We start from the raw sequence: 14,758 nt of genomic DNA, 5'->3' as shown, positions 1-14,758 counted from the left end.
TAAAATGTTCACAGAACCTCAAACATAATTTGAATTTTGACATATATTTTTTTCACTTTTTTACTTTCACGAGTTCAAAAGCAAAAAGCAAAAGTAAATCAACTGAAGTGGTTTTTATGACGAGCTCTATCAATTACCATAACTTAAAAAATTGAAGAAATAGCTCGATAGTATCTTTAGCAAAGTTGTTAATACTCACTCTCTAGGCCCAGGGAAGTCAAGGAAATTTTCATTACGAAAAGATCCTGGACCGACCTGGAATCGAATCCAGGCACCTTCAGCATGGCTTTGCTTTGTAGCCGCGGACTCTAACAACTCGGCTAAAAAAGGCCCTCAAAATTAGTCTAATTATTATTACTTTTAAATTTGTACTTGAAAAACAACTCAAAACCATATGATATGTTGAAATTTAACTGAAATACAGCATGATGTGGAAATTTCATTGCAATCAGTCAATGAATAGCTGAGATCAAATTTATAAAAGTTGGCCATTTTGTTAGGAAAATCGAGAAAGCTGCAAATGTTTTATCCAATACTGTAAGTATGGTCTCGTTTTTGCGCCTTCCCGGATCGGATTCGGCGTACGAACGGCAGGGACGGACGGATGGATGATGAAAGGCCGTTTTCCACCCAAGGGGACCGGACTAGTTTCAATTGGCTGTCTTTCGAAACTGATTGATGTGCTCCGACCTGCTGGGAGCAAGTCGATGGCGGCGCTAAACGGTGTCATGACGTGAAGCTGCCAACGTACGTGAGATGAAAACAAGATAATTACACTCAATTGGAGATATGCTTGCAGTTTGTGTTTTTTGCACCTTGCTGCAAGTTGGACTTGCTTGGGACTAGATACAATTCTTTGTCGATAGAAATGTGCATTTTTTTTCTTCTTAATGATGATAAAGTTATTCGAAAGGGGCTTTCTATTCAAGGTTTGTGGGGCCTTCCTTAGCCGCGTGGTTACAGTCCGCGGCTCAAAGCAGAGCCATGCTGAAGGTGTCTGGGACCGATTCCCGGTCGGTCCAGGATTTTTTCGTAATGTAAATGACTTCCTTGGGCATAGAATATTATCGTACCTGCCACACGATACACGAATGCGAAAATGACAAAATTGGCAAAGAAAACTCTCAGTTAATAACTGCAGAACTGCTCATAACAACACTGCTGAGAAGGAGGCTCTGTTCCATTGAGGACGTTAATGCCTAGAATAAAAATAACTCTCTGCGCTAATAAAAATATTGTTTATTATGACAAGAATAATAGTAGTGAAGAAACTCATGTTCACGTTACAAGATTCGTTGAAGACATCAATCGTTTTAAACTGTTCGTAGTCAAAACCTCGGTTTCCAGAAATTATAACTAGTCAAGGCACAAATTATTTCTGCTGGTGAAGGTATCGATGCTTTAGATAAATTTGTCGTACATCAAACCGAAGCAGTCTCTTGACCAGGCTGTTTGATTCAAGTGAAGAAAAAAAAAGGATGCCAATAATTGTGGTAAGTTATTCCGAATTTGGAGAATTCAGGTAGGAGATTTTGGATTTCTTTATGAGAATCAAGGTTTTCTTCAAAATTGCATAGAATGGAGTCTACCACGTTTCGCCGAAAACTCTTAAAGATCACAAACTTTTTTTCAAACATCTTGAAGAAAAAAAAAGCAAGAATTGTTTACATACGACGACAATACTGAACGTTTGTTCAAAGTCGTCCTGAAAGGTCTCTCAAGTCACTGTCGGGGATCCAACGTACCTTGTAGAGATGTGAACTGTATTATTCGAACCTTTCATGCTCATCCGACGAAATCTATAAATAATCTGCTATTGGTAAAGTAGCATACTGCCAGGGTTGCCAGGATCGCTGCTTTCCGACATTCTCACCCACCCAGAGATGTCCAATATCTGAAAATATACAAATCCTCTTCGACAAGGAAAGGGAAGTGGGGAGGTAGGGGTGATTTGAGCTAGTCGTAGTCTACTATTCTGCGCTTGTTGTTTCATCACCATCTATGTATGGCAAAAGACAAAGTTTTTCAACAGATCTTTTCAGCACACCGTTTAAGTTTTCAATGTCACCACCCTTACAACTCCATCGGTTCCTGGATGTAGGTCGCAAATTCGTCCCATCTTCCAATGTGACGGTGGTTGCTTTTCATCTTGGATAACAACTAGCTGACCGATTCGAAATTGAATTGGTGGTTTCCATCGCTTAGTGCGAGCCTGTAAAGTATGCAGATATTCTCTGCGCCAGCTCGTCCAAAATAACTGCATCTTTTGCTGCATCTGTTGCATTTTGTTAAGACGATTCGAAGGTAAATCCTGAAAGTTAATATCTGGGACTGTCTGAAGCGATGACCCGATCAAAAAATTAACCGGTGTCAATGGTTCCATGTCATTAGGATCGTCTGATAACGCAGTTAGAGGTCGCGAGTTTAAACATGCCTCGACTTGCGTCAGTAATGTGGCTAGGTCTTCTGGAGATTCAGGATTTTCGCCAAGTAGCTTTAGCAGATGGTGCTTAGCTGAGCGCACGGCTGACTCCCAGATGCCACCAAAGTGTGGTGATCCGGGGGGATGAAGCTCCATTGTATGCCTTCAGTACAGCAGAATTTGGCAACCGCTTTCTTATGGTCATCTTCAGATAATAACTTGAATAGTTCCTGTAGCTTTTTTCGGGCACCGACAAAGTTTGTCCCATTGTTGAAATATAGTACAGCACATCTACCGCGTCGGGCAACAAAGCGGCGAAGTGCCTGAAGAAACCGATCAGTACTAAAGTCTGTCACGAGTTCCATGTGAACCGCTTTTGTGTACAGACAAATGAAAACAGCTACGTAAACTTCAATAAATGGCTTCAATAAATGGCTTCACATTTGGCGATCCTGCCAGGAGTTTTAAATAATATTTCGTGTTCCTGGAGTGCCTGGATTCGTTAACAAGCGGGAGTGTTCACTAGCAAATGTGTTTGTGTCGAGTGCTTCTTAAACCGCGTGTGAAAATATGAGAGTGATTGTGGAGTGAAGTTTGATTCTGATAAAAAAGGCATATATCTGTAAGTAAACAGCAATGTGGTATTTTTCTATGAACAAGAGAAAACTGATTGAAGAGGAAATATGACATGAATATGTATTAGCCGCTTCACTACTCGTTGAAGCAGCAATGTTTCTCTCTGTGCTTGTTGTTGTTCTTATTGAACACCAGCATCACCTCAACTATTTGAGTTGCGCGATGCAGGCTTTGAAGTGAATATTTTGTTTTGCTTTTGAATTCAAAAAGATAACTTCGATGAAAATATTTGAATGTAAAAAAAAATGGAGAAAGTGTTTCATCTGTTTTATCAGATTCAAAGATTATGTTATTTCGAGCTGATTCATCTAAGTTATGAAGTGCGCATTCTGCTTTTATCAAGGACCTATTTTCTGCATAAGTTGAACGGAAGAAGAATAACATTAGGAACTGAACTATTTTTTTGCAGAAGTCAGTTGAACATATCCGTGCAAAATGTATAATAATATGTATAATAAGTATAATTTGTATAATAATGCAAAAGAGAAGTGAAGTGTTAAAGTTCTAGCAGTGGTTTTCTTGAATGTTAATCAATTTGTATAACTTATCATTTAGTTATATCAATCGTACAAAAAAACCGCCCGTAACATTTATCAACTTTGCAAATTTCTATATAAACAATAATAAATTTCGCTTTGTTTGTATGTGATCATTTTATCGTTTCTTCTATGATAATCCGCACATTTCTATATTTTATCTCTCCTGCTTTCAAATGAACATAAAATAGTTTTAATCAAGTAAGATAGAGTGAAAAATGAATGATAGTGTGTGCAAATTTTCCTAGCCATGGGCGATTTTGAATTGATGTTCCAAAAGTAGATTTTTCGTTCCAATTAATTGATTTTTTTATGTTGGCACTACATGAAATCCTAATTCAAGGGATTTGGTCTTAATTTGAGCCGTTGTTCTTGTAAATTTGCTTACGATTGGAAAAATCGAATCGATTTAAAAAAAAATGGATACAAAGGATTCGACTGAATAAACGAAACGATTCGACGTATCAAATTTGAATCGATTCAGTGTTATCGATGTTTTGGTCAATAGTGCACATGATTGTTTTCTTTCCTATTTGCTTCAGTACATTGTGTATCCAGTAATGTTTACGAGTTAAATGTGAAGCATACTGAATCGGTAATTTTTTGTGAGTTTTGTGTCGATAATCGGTGAGATCCAAACTATTCAAATTTGCTCAATTAATTATTATTTCTAAATAAATGCCATGTTAAAAACATGTATGAATGCAAAAAAAATGTCCTTAACGCGACTGGTAGTTGCAATGGAAAAAATGTCCTTAACACAACTGGTGTTTGCAATGCAAAAAACAAAATGTCCTTAACGTGACAGGTGGTTGCAATAAAAATAAATATTCTTGCCGCGATTGGAATTTGCAATAAAAAAAATGTCCCTAAAAGCGACTGGTGGTTGCAATATAAAAGTCATGTCTAACGCGACAGGAATATGTCCTTAACGCGACTGTTGGTCGCAAACTTGTTCCTATCAATCAATGTTATTGATATTGCTAGCGCGACTGGTGGTCGCATATTTGTTCTAAGCAATATGGTGGTGTACACTTGCCTCCGCGACTGGTGGTAGCATGGTTGTTTCTATGAAGTGCTATTGATGTTGTTAACTCGACTGGTGGTCGCATACTTGTTCCATTGTGGTGTACACTTGCTACCGCGACTGGTGGTCGCGTATTTGTTCTTAATAACTGCTATTGATGTTGTTAACTCGACTGGTGGTCGTATACTTGTTCCTAGCAATAGTGGTGTGTACTTGCTACCGCGACTGGTGGTCGTATACTTGTTCCTAGCAATTATTATAATTGATGTTGTTAGCTCGACTAGTGGTCGTATATTTGTTCTAAGCAATGGTGGTGTACACTTGCTACCGCGACTAGTGGTCACAAATTGGTTCCTAATAAAAGTGATGCTCACATGCATGCGCGACTGGCGGTCGAAAATGTATCTATAGAATAATATAAGTAAGCCCAATGATGTCTGATAACTTAGTAGATCAAGGTATGTTATATCAAAACAAATAACAACAGCCAAGCAAGTCTTCGAGTGAGTATTTCCGTGAAAGTACGGTGGTTTGAATGTACCACAAGATGAGAGTCAAATGCTGATGCTACTCTGTTCAACATGTATATGTCACTTTATTAATAGCAATATTTTGTCCAAAATTAGCTCGTCTTAGAGATGTCATTGCATAGAATTAGCTTGCCGTTTCTAATGAATGGAACGACATTCAACCGATCAATAAGTTCAACACCGTATCCTACAGTGAAAAAAATGTTTCCAAGTCGCATGTACAAGTGAACAGTTGAGATATGAGACAGTATACATCGGGGAAGTTCTTAGCGATGTGAAAGATATATCCTGAATTCCTAAAAGCTTTCATGATGACGAAAACGATGCGAAAACTCATCACTTAAAACTTTTATTTTTCCTGAGAAGAGGGAGGATGTGTGGTACTGAATGAACATTGTCATAGATCTTGTCTTCCAACCCTGTTATGATGGCTGACAATCAAAAGCTTGTTGAAAGATATCCGAGAATGTAGCAGCGGATTGAACATAAAACGATCTAGTAGGCATGGCACAACTTTGACGCCTCACTCCTATAGTAACGTCAGAATGGAATGAAAGGTTTTTCGTGGGGCTCCCGCTTGCCAACATCTATTCTGAGCTTCACAGGCCCCATCTCATTCTCCGCTAACCAGGATATTCATCGCAAATGCGGCCTTTTCTCAAAAAGGCCTCATTTCTATATCTGAGGGAAACCGAGTTGAGGCCTGTTAAACAAACATCAAAATTGCAATGTAGATTGCGAAAAACGTTCCAAATTCACTAAGTAAATGCAGGTTATACTACGGAGCGACTGCTCCTTGTATTATTTTATACAGTGGTTGTCTAAACGGCGAACATTATCTGGTTCCTGTAGACTGATGTATTTTGTATCATACTACCTAATAATACCTGTGTCACCCTGTCTGTACTTCACGAATTATCAACAAAAACACGATTTGGTTTCAATTGCATGAAAAATAACGTTCAATTGCAATATTATTTCAATTGACCCAATATTTCCATACATTTTCTCGACGACAAACAAACGCGTAGCACATACATAATGTTCATGGATGACGAAGGGTTCAATCAATCACATATTTAATCGACCGCACGATTCTTTTCTTGCTGTAGGGATCTCCATGTACTTTACTTCGCAACTTAACACTCTTCTACACTTCAAATTTCTTATTTCATTATCAATTTTGAATGATTTTCAAAAGGCCACATCAGAAGATGATGAAAAAACAAACCACAACTAGAAGGCCTCAACTCATTTTAGAGTAAACAAAGGCGTCAACTCACAGGCCTCATCAGCGTCGGCCGGCCTCTATGGCCACAAATGAAAAGGGCTGCACAGCTTTTGGTGAGATAAAAGCCTCATTTCCTTTGACTCGTTTTTTAGCAGGATTTTTTGCTAAAATGATAGTAATGAATATTCATAGCAATAAATCAGTTTATCCATCGACTTTCTGGACGATAAAATAACATACAATGCCTCAATTCATATTGTAAATTTGATTTATTGTATGAAAAAAACAAGATTGCATTTTTCTCATTGTTTACTTTTTGGAGATGAGGCCTTTTGAATTGTTAGTCTTGATTTATGAACTAGCTCTCTAGCTAGATTTCTACCCCCTAGAGGCCAGAAGCGAAGTCTTACTACTCCCAATAATAACTGGAGCCCTGCATGTAGTAATCGCACGTTCTTCTTCTTTCTGGCGTTACGTCCCTATTGGGACAGAGCCTGCTTCTCAGCTTAGTGTTCTTATGAGCACTTTCACAGTTATTAACTGAGAGCTTATTATGCCAATAACCATTTTTGCATGCGTATATCGTGTGGCAGGTACGAAGATACTGGGAAGTCGAGAAAATTTCCAACTCGAAAAGATCCTCGACCGGTGGGATTTGAACCCACGACCCTCAGCTTGGTCTTGCTGAATAGCTGCGCGTTTACCGCTACGGCTATCTGGGCCCCTAATCGCACGTGATGATACTGAAGAAGCGTCCTAGTGAATATATGTCTAGCTGGTAGGACAGCTGGGTGCTTAACTTCTTCCGGTTCCTCAGACTTACCGAGTCTTCCTCCAACTCTAATGACAATATTAGCTCCGATACATGGATTAAACCAACACAGACATGATTTCTGGGAAACTGGATATCCGTGGACAAAAGCGTTCCATTCATCAGCGAATGTTTCTTGTTGTACAAGACGAACCAACAAATATTCAGACTCCCTTAGTTCCTCAGTCGTCAGGTAGCCCTTGGTAGTATGTCGAATAAGTTTGCTCTATGACGAATACTTTCCAATGTAGAACTCGTTGAAACCTTCTGTCGCCGCTGTAGCAGCAACTGCAGTACGTCTCTTTTCCATTTGTTCCGTATTTGTTGCTGAATTTTCAGGTGATGGTGGCCAGTTCGATGAGTCCTCCTTCAGCCATTCTGGGCCATGTCACCATAATTGATTTTGAACTACTTTTGTTGGTGAGATCCCCCTTGAAATCAAATCAGCAGGGTTAAAGATTCCTGGTACGTGTCTCCATTGGCTTTCATCCGTAATTATTTGTATTTTTGCTACCCTGTTGGCAACAAATGTAACCCAAGTCAATGGGGGAGACTGAATCCATCGGAGTACACAAGAGGAATGGGGCCCAGATAGCCGTAGCGGTAAACGCGCAGCTATTAAGCATGACCATGCTGAGGGTCGTGGGTTCAAATCCCGCTGGTCGAGGATCTTTTCGTAAAGGGAATTTTCTCGATTCCCAGGGCATAGAGTATCTTCGTACCTGCCACACGATATACACATGCAAAAATGGTCATTGGCATAGTAAGCTCTCAGTTAATAACTGTGGAAGTGCTCATTAGAACACTAATCTGAGAAGCAGGCTTTGTCCCAGTTGGAACGTAACGCCAAAAAAAAGTGGAATATGTCCAGAAGTATGCTTGAAATTCCATTTTTATTGAGTCTCGAACCTTTTGGAATAGCTGGCTATTCTAATGGATCAAATAACATAGCAACGACCGATAAGATTTGCCGTTTTGTAAGTTCTGCAGTTGCATTTATAACAGAAAACTTGAACTCAAATCTAAAGACATCCGTTTTTGGCATCCACGAGAGCCCCAAAATTTAAACCGAAGGATCCGGGTCTAAACTAACGCTGTCCGTGTCTTGAACTGCCATATTTTCCTCCGATGTTCCCTCTAATACTTCAAAAATGCCCATTTTCGAAGTCTTAATCCTCCACATTCTGTCAGTTTTTCTAGTTGACATCCTTGGCTTCCTTGATGTTATCAGGGCCTGTCAAAACATCGTCGACGTACACTCAGAAACACGTGTAGTTACAGAATTACTAAATTTTAGTAATTTATGACTACTTTCTGTCAGCATCGCTAAGCTTCAACCCAGGTGAATTGACGTTTAGTGTAGAAATTCACAGCAGAATGAACGAGAGGCAGAAAGTAGTTATTAATGCATAAGCTTTAGTAATTCTGTAATTATTTTTATTTCTGAGTGTAGGTGTCCTCGTAGATAACCTCCGCTGCTAGCGGAAAGCAATGTTCCTCATCCAAAGCGCGTCCTCGTGGCTAAGAATGGCGCTGATTTAGTCCCGTAAGTGACAGTACATAGTTCGTGACCTAGACGCTGATATCCGCTGCTGTTGATGATCGCCACAGGATAGTCTGCAAAGGTCGATCCTCCTGTCGTAGAAGAATTTGTCGGAACATCTTTTCAACGTCGACCACCAACATTATTTGTTTTGTACGACACCGTAGAATGATCGAGCGAAAATCCTCTTGAACTGTTGGTCCGCATAGTAAGCAATCGTTGAGAGAAAACCCAGTAGAGGTCTTACAAGAAGCGTCGAATACTTGTACTCGCTTCCTTGACGACAGGATGGTGCGGAAGGTAGCAGCGATTGATAGAATCTTCGTTTGATACCTTCTGCATATGGCCCAACAGAAGGTATTCCTCCATAAATCTGGAATATTGCTCGGCTAGACTGGTATTTCTCGCGAGTCTGCATTCTGTAGCTAGGATCCGCCGTAATGCTATATCCCTCGATTCACCGATCCGTGTTACTGTGTCATTTTTCGGTAGTGCTACCCGTCCTTTGAACTTTCAACCGTCTTTTGATATATATCCTCGCATTTTTTCCTCTTTCGAGTACGCATTTGTTGATTCCAACTCCTCACATTTCAAAAATCTTTCGAGCCATTCTTCCAAGTTGTTGAAAGACGAGTAGTTACAGCTGACCCGTAAAGAATGCTGAGAATTTGAAATTCCTCCGCCTATTACCCAGCCGAATACAGTTTCACTTAATGTAGGTAAGCGTGCTCCTAGCGAAAATCTCCGGCTGGTGTGGAATAAATCAAAAAAGCATTCAATTCATAAGACTACATCTACCATGTTAGTTTGAAAGAATGAAGGAACTGCCAACATAAATCCACTTGGGATGGACCACTCTGCTGTGTTGACTGTAGTTGTTGGCAGATTTACAGTTAGCCTAGGCAAGACCAAGAACTCCATCTGTCGGGAAAACTCAGTATTTCTGGACAGGACTGTTGCAGTGACAGAATGCTTGACTTTTGAAGCGGATTGGCCAATACCCAGCACAGAGACATCTACGGTGCTTCTTTGTACACGCATACGCTGGCACAACGATTGCGTTATAAAGTTACTCTCTGATCCAGAGTCCAAGAGAGCTCTTGCTGGAAACCGATTTCCTTCGTCATCCTCCAGAAGAATTAGTGCCGTCGCCAGAAGGACTTGTGATGAAATCTGATGAGCTACATCAGATACCACGGTCTCAGAGACAACCGAACTTGCCACTTTAGAAGTACTTGCATTGCTTGATGATCCATGAGGTTCCTTAGGGTTTGGAAGATTGTTGACCTTAGAAGGTGGAACATCTTTCGCATCGTTATTCGACCTGAAGCATACAAGGGTGTGGTGCCTCCCTTTACATTTCCGACAAGAGTACCTTGATTGGGAATCCTTTGCCTGATGGCCAATCTTGAAACAATAACGACATAAACCATTAGCTTTTAGTATTGAATCCCGTTCCATAACGGACATTTGAAGAAATCCAGAACACTGATACAGTAAGTGGCTATCCTTGCAAACCGCGCACCGTACTGTGGAGTTCTGTACCACATTATAACTAGTTTTAACTATCGAGGATTTAGATTTCAAAAGGGCTTGTTGTTGAGCAATATTCCTTTCCATTGGTTTCGACGGCATGGATTCCAATATCCTTATCCGTCTGTGTAGGAATTCCGTGTGGTCCTTATAATTTCGAGGTTGAACAACTTGATCGAGAGTTTGTATTATCCTTTCAAATCCTTCAAGAAGGCAATGCAATTCGGCCACGGATTCCTTCTGGAGTGCGGGCAGCTTAAAAAGCGACTGAATCTGACGTTTCCTTAGCACCTTACTATGGATCAATGCACGGGTTCACTAATTTGACGTTTGAGCGGTGCCGAATTCACTTGTTGCCATGGTCACGTAAATAACACGGCACCGCTCAAAAGTCAAATAGTGAACTCGTGCATCGGTCCATGGACCGATGCACGAGTTCACTAATTTGACGTTTGAGCGGTGCCGAATTCACTAGTTACCATGGTCACATAAATAACATGGCACCACCAAAACGTCAAAAAATTAACCCGTGCATAGGTTCATTATCATACCTTTTCAAGGTAAATTCCAAGCCACTTGGATCGATTATGTACTTTGGTTCCCCTTGTAGACATCCTTTGACGTAGTGAAACTTGTCAACCTCAGGAAGTTCCGCCTTTGTGTGGATGAGAGATGTAAAAAGATCCCTGAAAATTAATCAGTCGTCTACAGAGCCATTGAAAGTTTGCAGTTTAATTTGAGGAAGCCGAACGTGAACGGCGATTGAACCAAAGACATCATAAAACCAACTATTGCAAAATAATATTAGAAAAAAATGGTTCCGATTATGGCACGGTTCAGTTTTGGCAACTGAAAATTTCGATCATGTTGCCAAAAACGGGATCCCACTGTAACATGCCTTCCTCTGGTCTGGATATTTTAAATGAACAATTGAATCGAATGATTGATGCAATGTTCAAAACCACCACTAGTTCTGAAGCAGTCCAAATTTGTGTGAAACTAATTAAATTTGTTATTTGATTACGCTTCTCTGATGGATCTAAATAAATTTTTGAGTATTTTGAATTGAAACGCTCGTTCTTTAAATGGTAAAGAGGACGAGCTATTTAATTTTCTTACAGTTAATAACATACATATAGCAGTTATTAGAGTCCGCGGCTACAAAGCAAAGTCATGCTGAAGGTGTCTGGGTTCGATTCCCGGTTGGTCCAGGATCTGTTCGTAATGGAAATTTCCTTGACCTCCCTGGGCATAGAGTATACCTGCCACACGATATACGAATACGAAAAATGGCATTTTTGGCAAAGAAAGCTCTCAGTTAATAACTGTGGATGTGCTCATAAGAACACTAAGCTGAGAAGCAGCCTCTGTTCCAGTGAGGACGTTAATGCCAAGAAGAAGAAGAAGAAGAAGAAGAAGAAGAAGAAGAAGAAGAAGAAGAAGATAGCAGTTATAACTGATACTTATTTAAATCTGGATTCAAACTCAAAAGAGATCCAAACATTTTTTTTTTTAAACACTACACGTTAATGCTTCCAGTGGGCTATTTGCCCTTTGAAGGGAGCACCACACTAGACAACGGACTAGCGGGCGTTGCATGCTGGCACAGTCGGAAAACATTCCTGTCGAAAAGTTTTTCGGCCTGAGGCGAGAACCGAACCCACACTCCTTAGCACGATGCGGCTAAATGCCTTGGTGACACTAACCGCACGGCTACGAAGCCCACAAAAGTTTATCCTAATAATCGACTTAATGTGGCCTGTGGTGGAGGTACAATCACCATGCATAGGCGTATAAAATATCAACTTTTTTGTCATTTGAAACTAAAGTGTTTGAAGCTTTAGGTGTTTCTGTTGAAACAAAGCTTGGTAAATTTACTTTCATATCTGCTTATATGCATTTTCAATGCTCCGGGCATCAAGTTAATTTGCTCCAAACTGACTTGGAAAAGTTGACTCGCAATAAGTCAATTTTTTTGTCATTGGTGACTTTAATGCCAAACATCGCTCATGGAATAACTCGCAAATTAATTCCAGCGGCAGAATTTTATCTGATGAGTGCTCTTCAAGAACTTCCCAATTCAAAACCCCGATAGCCCTACATGTTTTCCTCTTCTAGAAACCCTTCTACGATTGATTTCGTCTTAACCGACTCTAGTGACCTTTGTAACCAACTGGTCACTCATGCTGATTTTCATTCTGATCATGTCCCTATTACATTTCAAATATTTCATGAAGCGATTCTCAATCCTATCAGCTCCACTTTCAACAAATTTCAATCTTTTGATCTTCAAACAAATTTTCAGGGCAGCCATGTTGTATGCTGTACTAATATGAACTACCTGTTGTAATAGCAGGAAGAATGCTCTGCAGAGAATTCAAAATAAAATTTTGAAAATGATTCTGAAGCTTCATCCCTGGTATAATATTAATGAGTTTCATAGATTATCCAATTTTGCAATATTAGAACAAATGTCGAATAGAATAATTCATAATTTCAGACAAAAAACGTTGCAATCTTCAATCGCAACGATAAATGGGTTATATAGGGTAACCAATATATTTTGGACCCCTATGAGCAATTCTCGCTGAAACCAGGCCGCCATCGGCACCCATCGTTAGAATTCCAATTTTATGTCACTGATCGCTAGATTTCGATAAAACTTAAGGGTGGTCCTTTTTGTTTTCTCAAATTGGTGGACCCCTCGTACGCCAGCTAGCTAAACAGTTTGCAAAAAAGCCCATTTTTTGATAAATCTTGGGTATTTCTTCACGTGATATGTCTCATATTTCCCTTGGAACACATACCAAACTTAATGGCATCGTATAGAGAAAGGATATAGCTTTCATTTGAAGTTAAAAAAAATCCGGCGGCCATTTTGAATTTGACCGCCATCTTGAATTTTGTTAGAAAAATCGTTTTTTCACCATTAGCGCACCGCTCGTTTTGAATTCTGAGATCACCATCAGAAAGCTGAGGAAAAATTGCGTAAGATAGGCTACAGAAACTAGGTGTGCAATGGTATTTACCCTATGAAATGAACGATTTTCTAAAACATGTTCCACGATTTTGACGTATATGGCGAGTGCAATCAATGCAAACATCATTTTTTGTACAACAAAGATACAAGTTTTCAATAGTTGGTGTATTTTTCGAGTCAGATGAAGAATAGGAGTATTATTTTGAGTGATAAAATCTGGCGGCCATCTTGGATTTTGACGCCATCTTGATTTTGACTAGTAGAATGAATTTTTCACCTTGATAGCACTCAGCATGTCGAATTTAGAGGTTACCAATAAAAACAAGGTTACGTATACTCTTCTTCTTATTATTCTTCATTTTCCTGACGTTACGTCCCTAGTGGAACCGAGCCTGATACTCAGCTTTATTAGTTATAAATACAGGGTATTAAATAGGAATTTTCTTTTATAATACGATTTTTAATAACAGAATATTTCTTCGACATATCTTTGAATTCAGTTATTATGAATAAATAAATTTAATGAATAAAAACCGTCCAAAAACATTGATTGAAATAAAAAAATTTTTTTTTACCATATGCTTTTTTGTCATCGAATGAAGTTTATAAATTGTGCGTTGGGACATTAGTAAGTTTTGTGGTAATATCTGTAGTTTTAACGTAAAACATTTCCAAAAGTGCATTAATTTAGAATGGAAATCTTAAATTTTTAAGCAAAAAAAATCCTTGATTTTCTGAATCATAAAGTATTGTTTTTACTAACACCCAACATGCATGTGAAAAATAGCGAAATTGAAAGGTGAGAAGCAGGCTTTGTTCTAATGTGGACGTAATGCCGAAACTCAGGTGAATCATTTTGAGTTTGGAAAATCTGGTGGCCATCTTGGATTTCGACGCCATCTCAGTTTTTAGCAGTAGAATGATTTTTTACCATCTCAGCGCTCTTCATGTTTAATTAATTAAAGATCTCCGTTAAAAAACAAACAGATTCTTTATTTCTTATCTTATTTTAGCTGTTCAACAGATTGTTCATTTCTATCAATGGTTTTAGACCAAATAAATGAAAGAATTAATGCTATTTTTCAACTCGCAGATATGCAGAACAATCATTCAGGTGGCAAATATGCGTTAAAAAATTCTACTTGTTAATTTATTTTTGAAGCTTAGGGGCTGGCTCTATTCCAGTAGGGACGTAACGTCAGGAAAAAGAAGAACAAGAAGAATAGTAAGTGTAACGGTGGCATTAAAATTCAACATGTTGAGTGTTATCAAGGTGAAAACTCATTCTACTACTTAAAAACAAGATGGCGTCAAAATCCAAGATGGCCGCCAGATTTTTTCACTCAAAATAATACTCCTATTCTTCATCTGACTCGAAAAATACACTAACTTTTGAAAACTTGTATCTTTGTTGTACAAAAAATGATGTTTGCATTGATTGCACTCGCCATATACGTCAAAATCGTGGAACATGTTTTAGAAAATCGTTCATTTCATAGGGTAAATACC

The 14,758-nt window shown here is 39.0% G+C and overlaps 1 protein-coding gene across 1 annotated transcript in view; it reads left to right on the top strand.

Moving 5' to 3' along the window:
• LOC5573499 (calcium/calmodulin-dependent 3',5'-cyclic nucleotide phosphodiesterase 1) overlaps window positions 1–14,758 on the top strand; it is a 437,832-nt gene that overhangs the window by 27,635 nt on the left and 395,439 nt on the right.

The sequence above is a fragment of the Aedes aegypti genome, chromosome 2 (assembly GCF_002204515.2).
Source record: "Aedes aegypti strain LVP_AGWG chromosome 2, AaegL5.0 Primary Assembly, whole genome shotgun sequence".
Classification (NCBI taxonomy): Eukaryota; Metazoa; Arthropoda; class Insecta; order Diptera; family Culicidae; genus Aedes; species Aedes aegypti.
The sequence above is the reverse complement of the archived record's forward strand: the minus strand, read 5'-3'. Positions and strand labels throughout refer to the sequence as shown.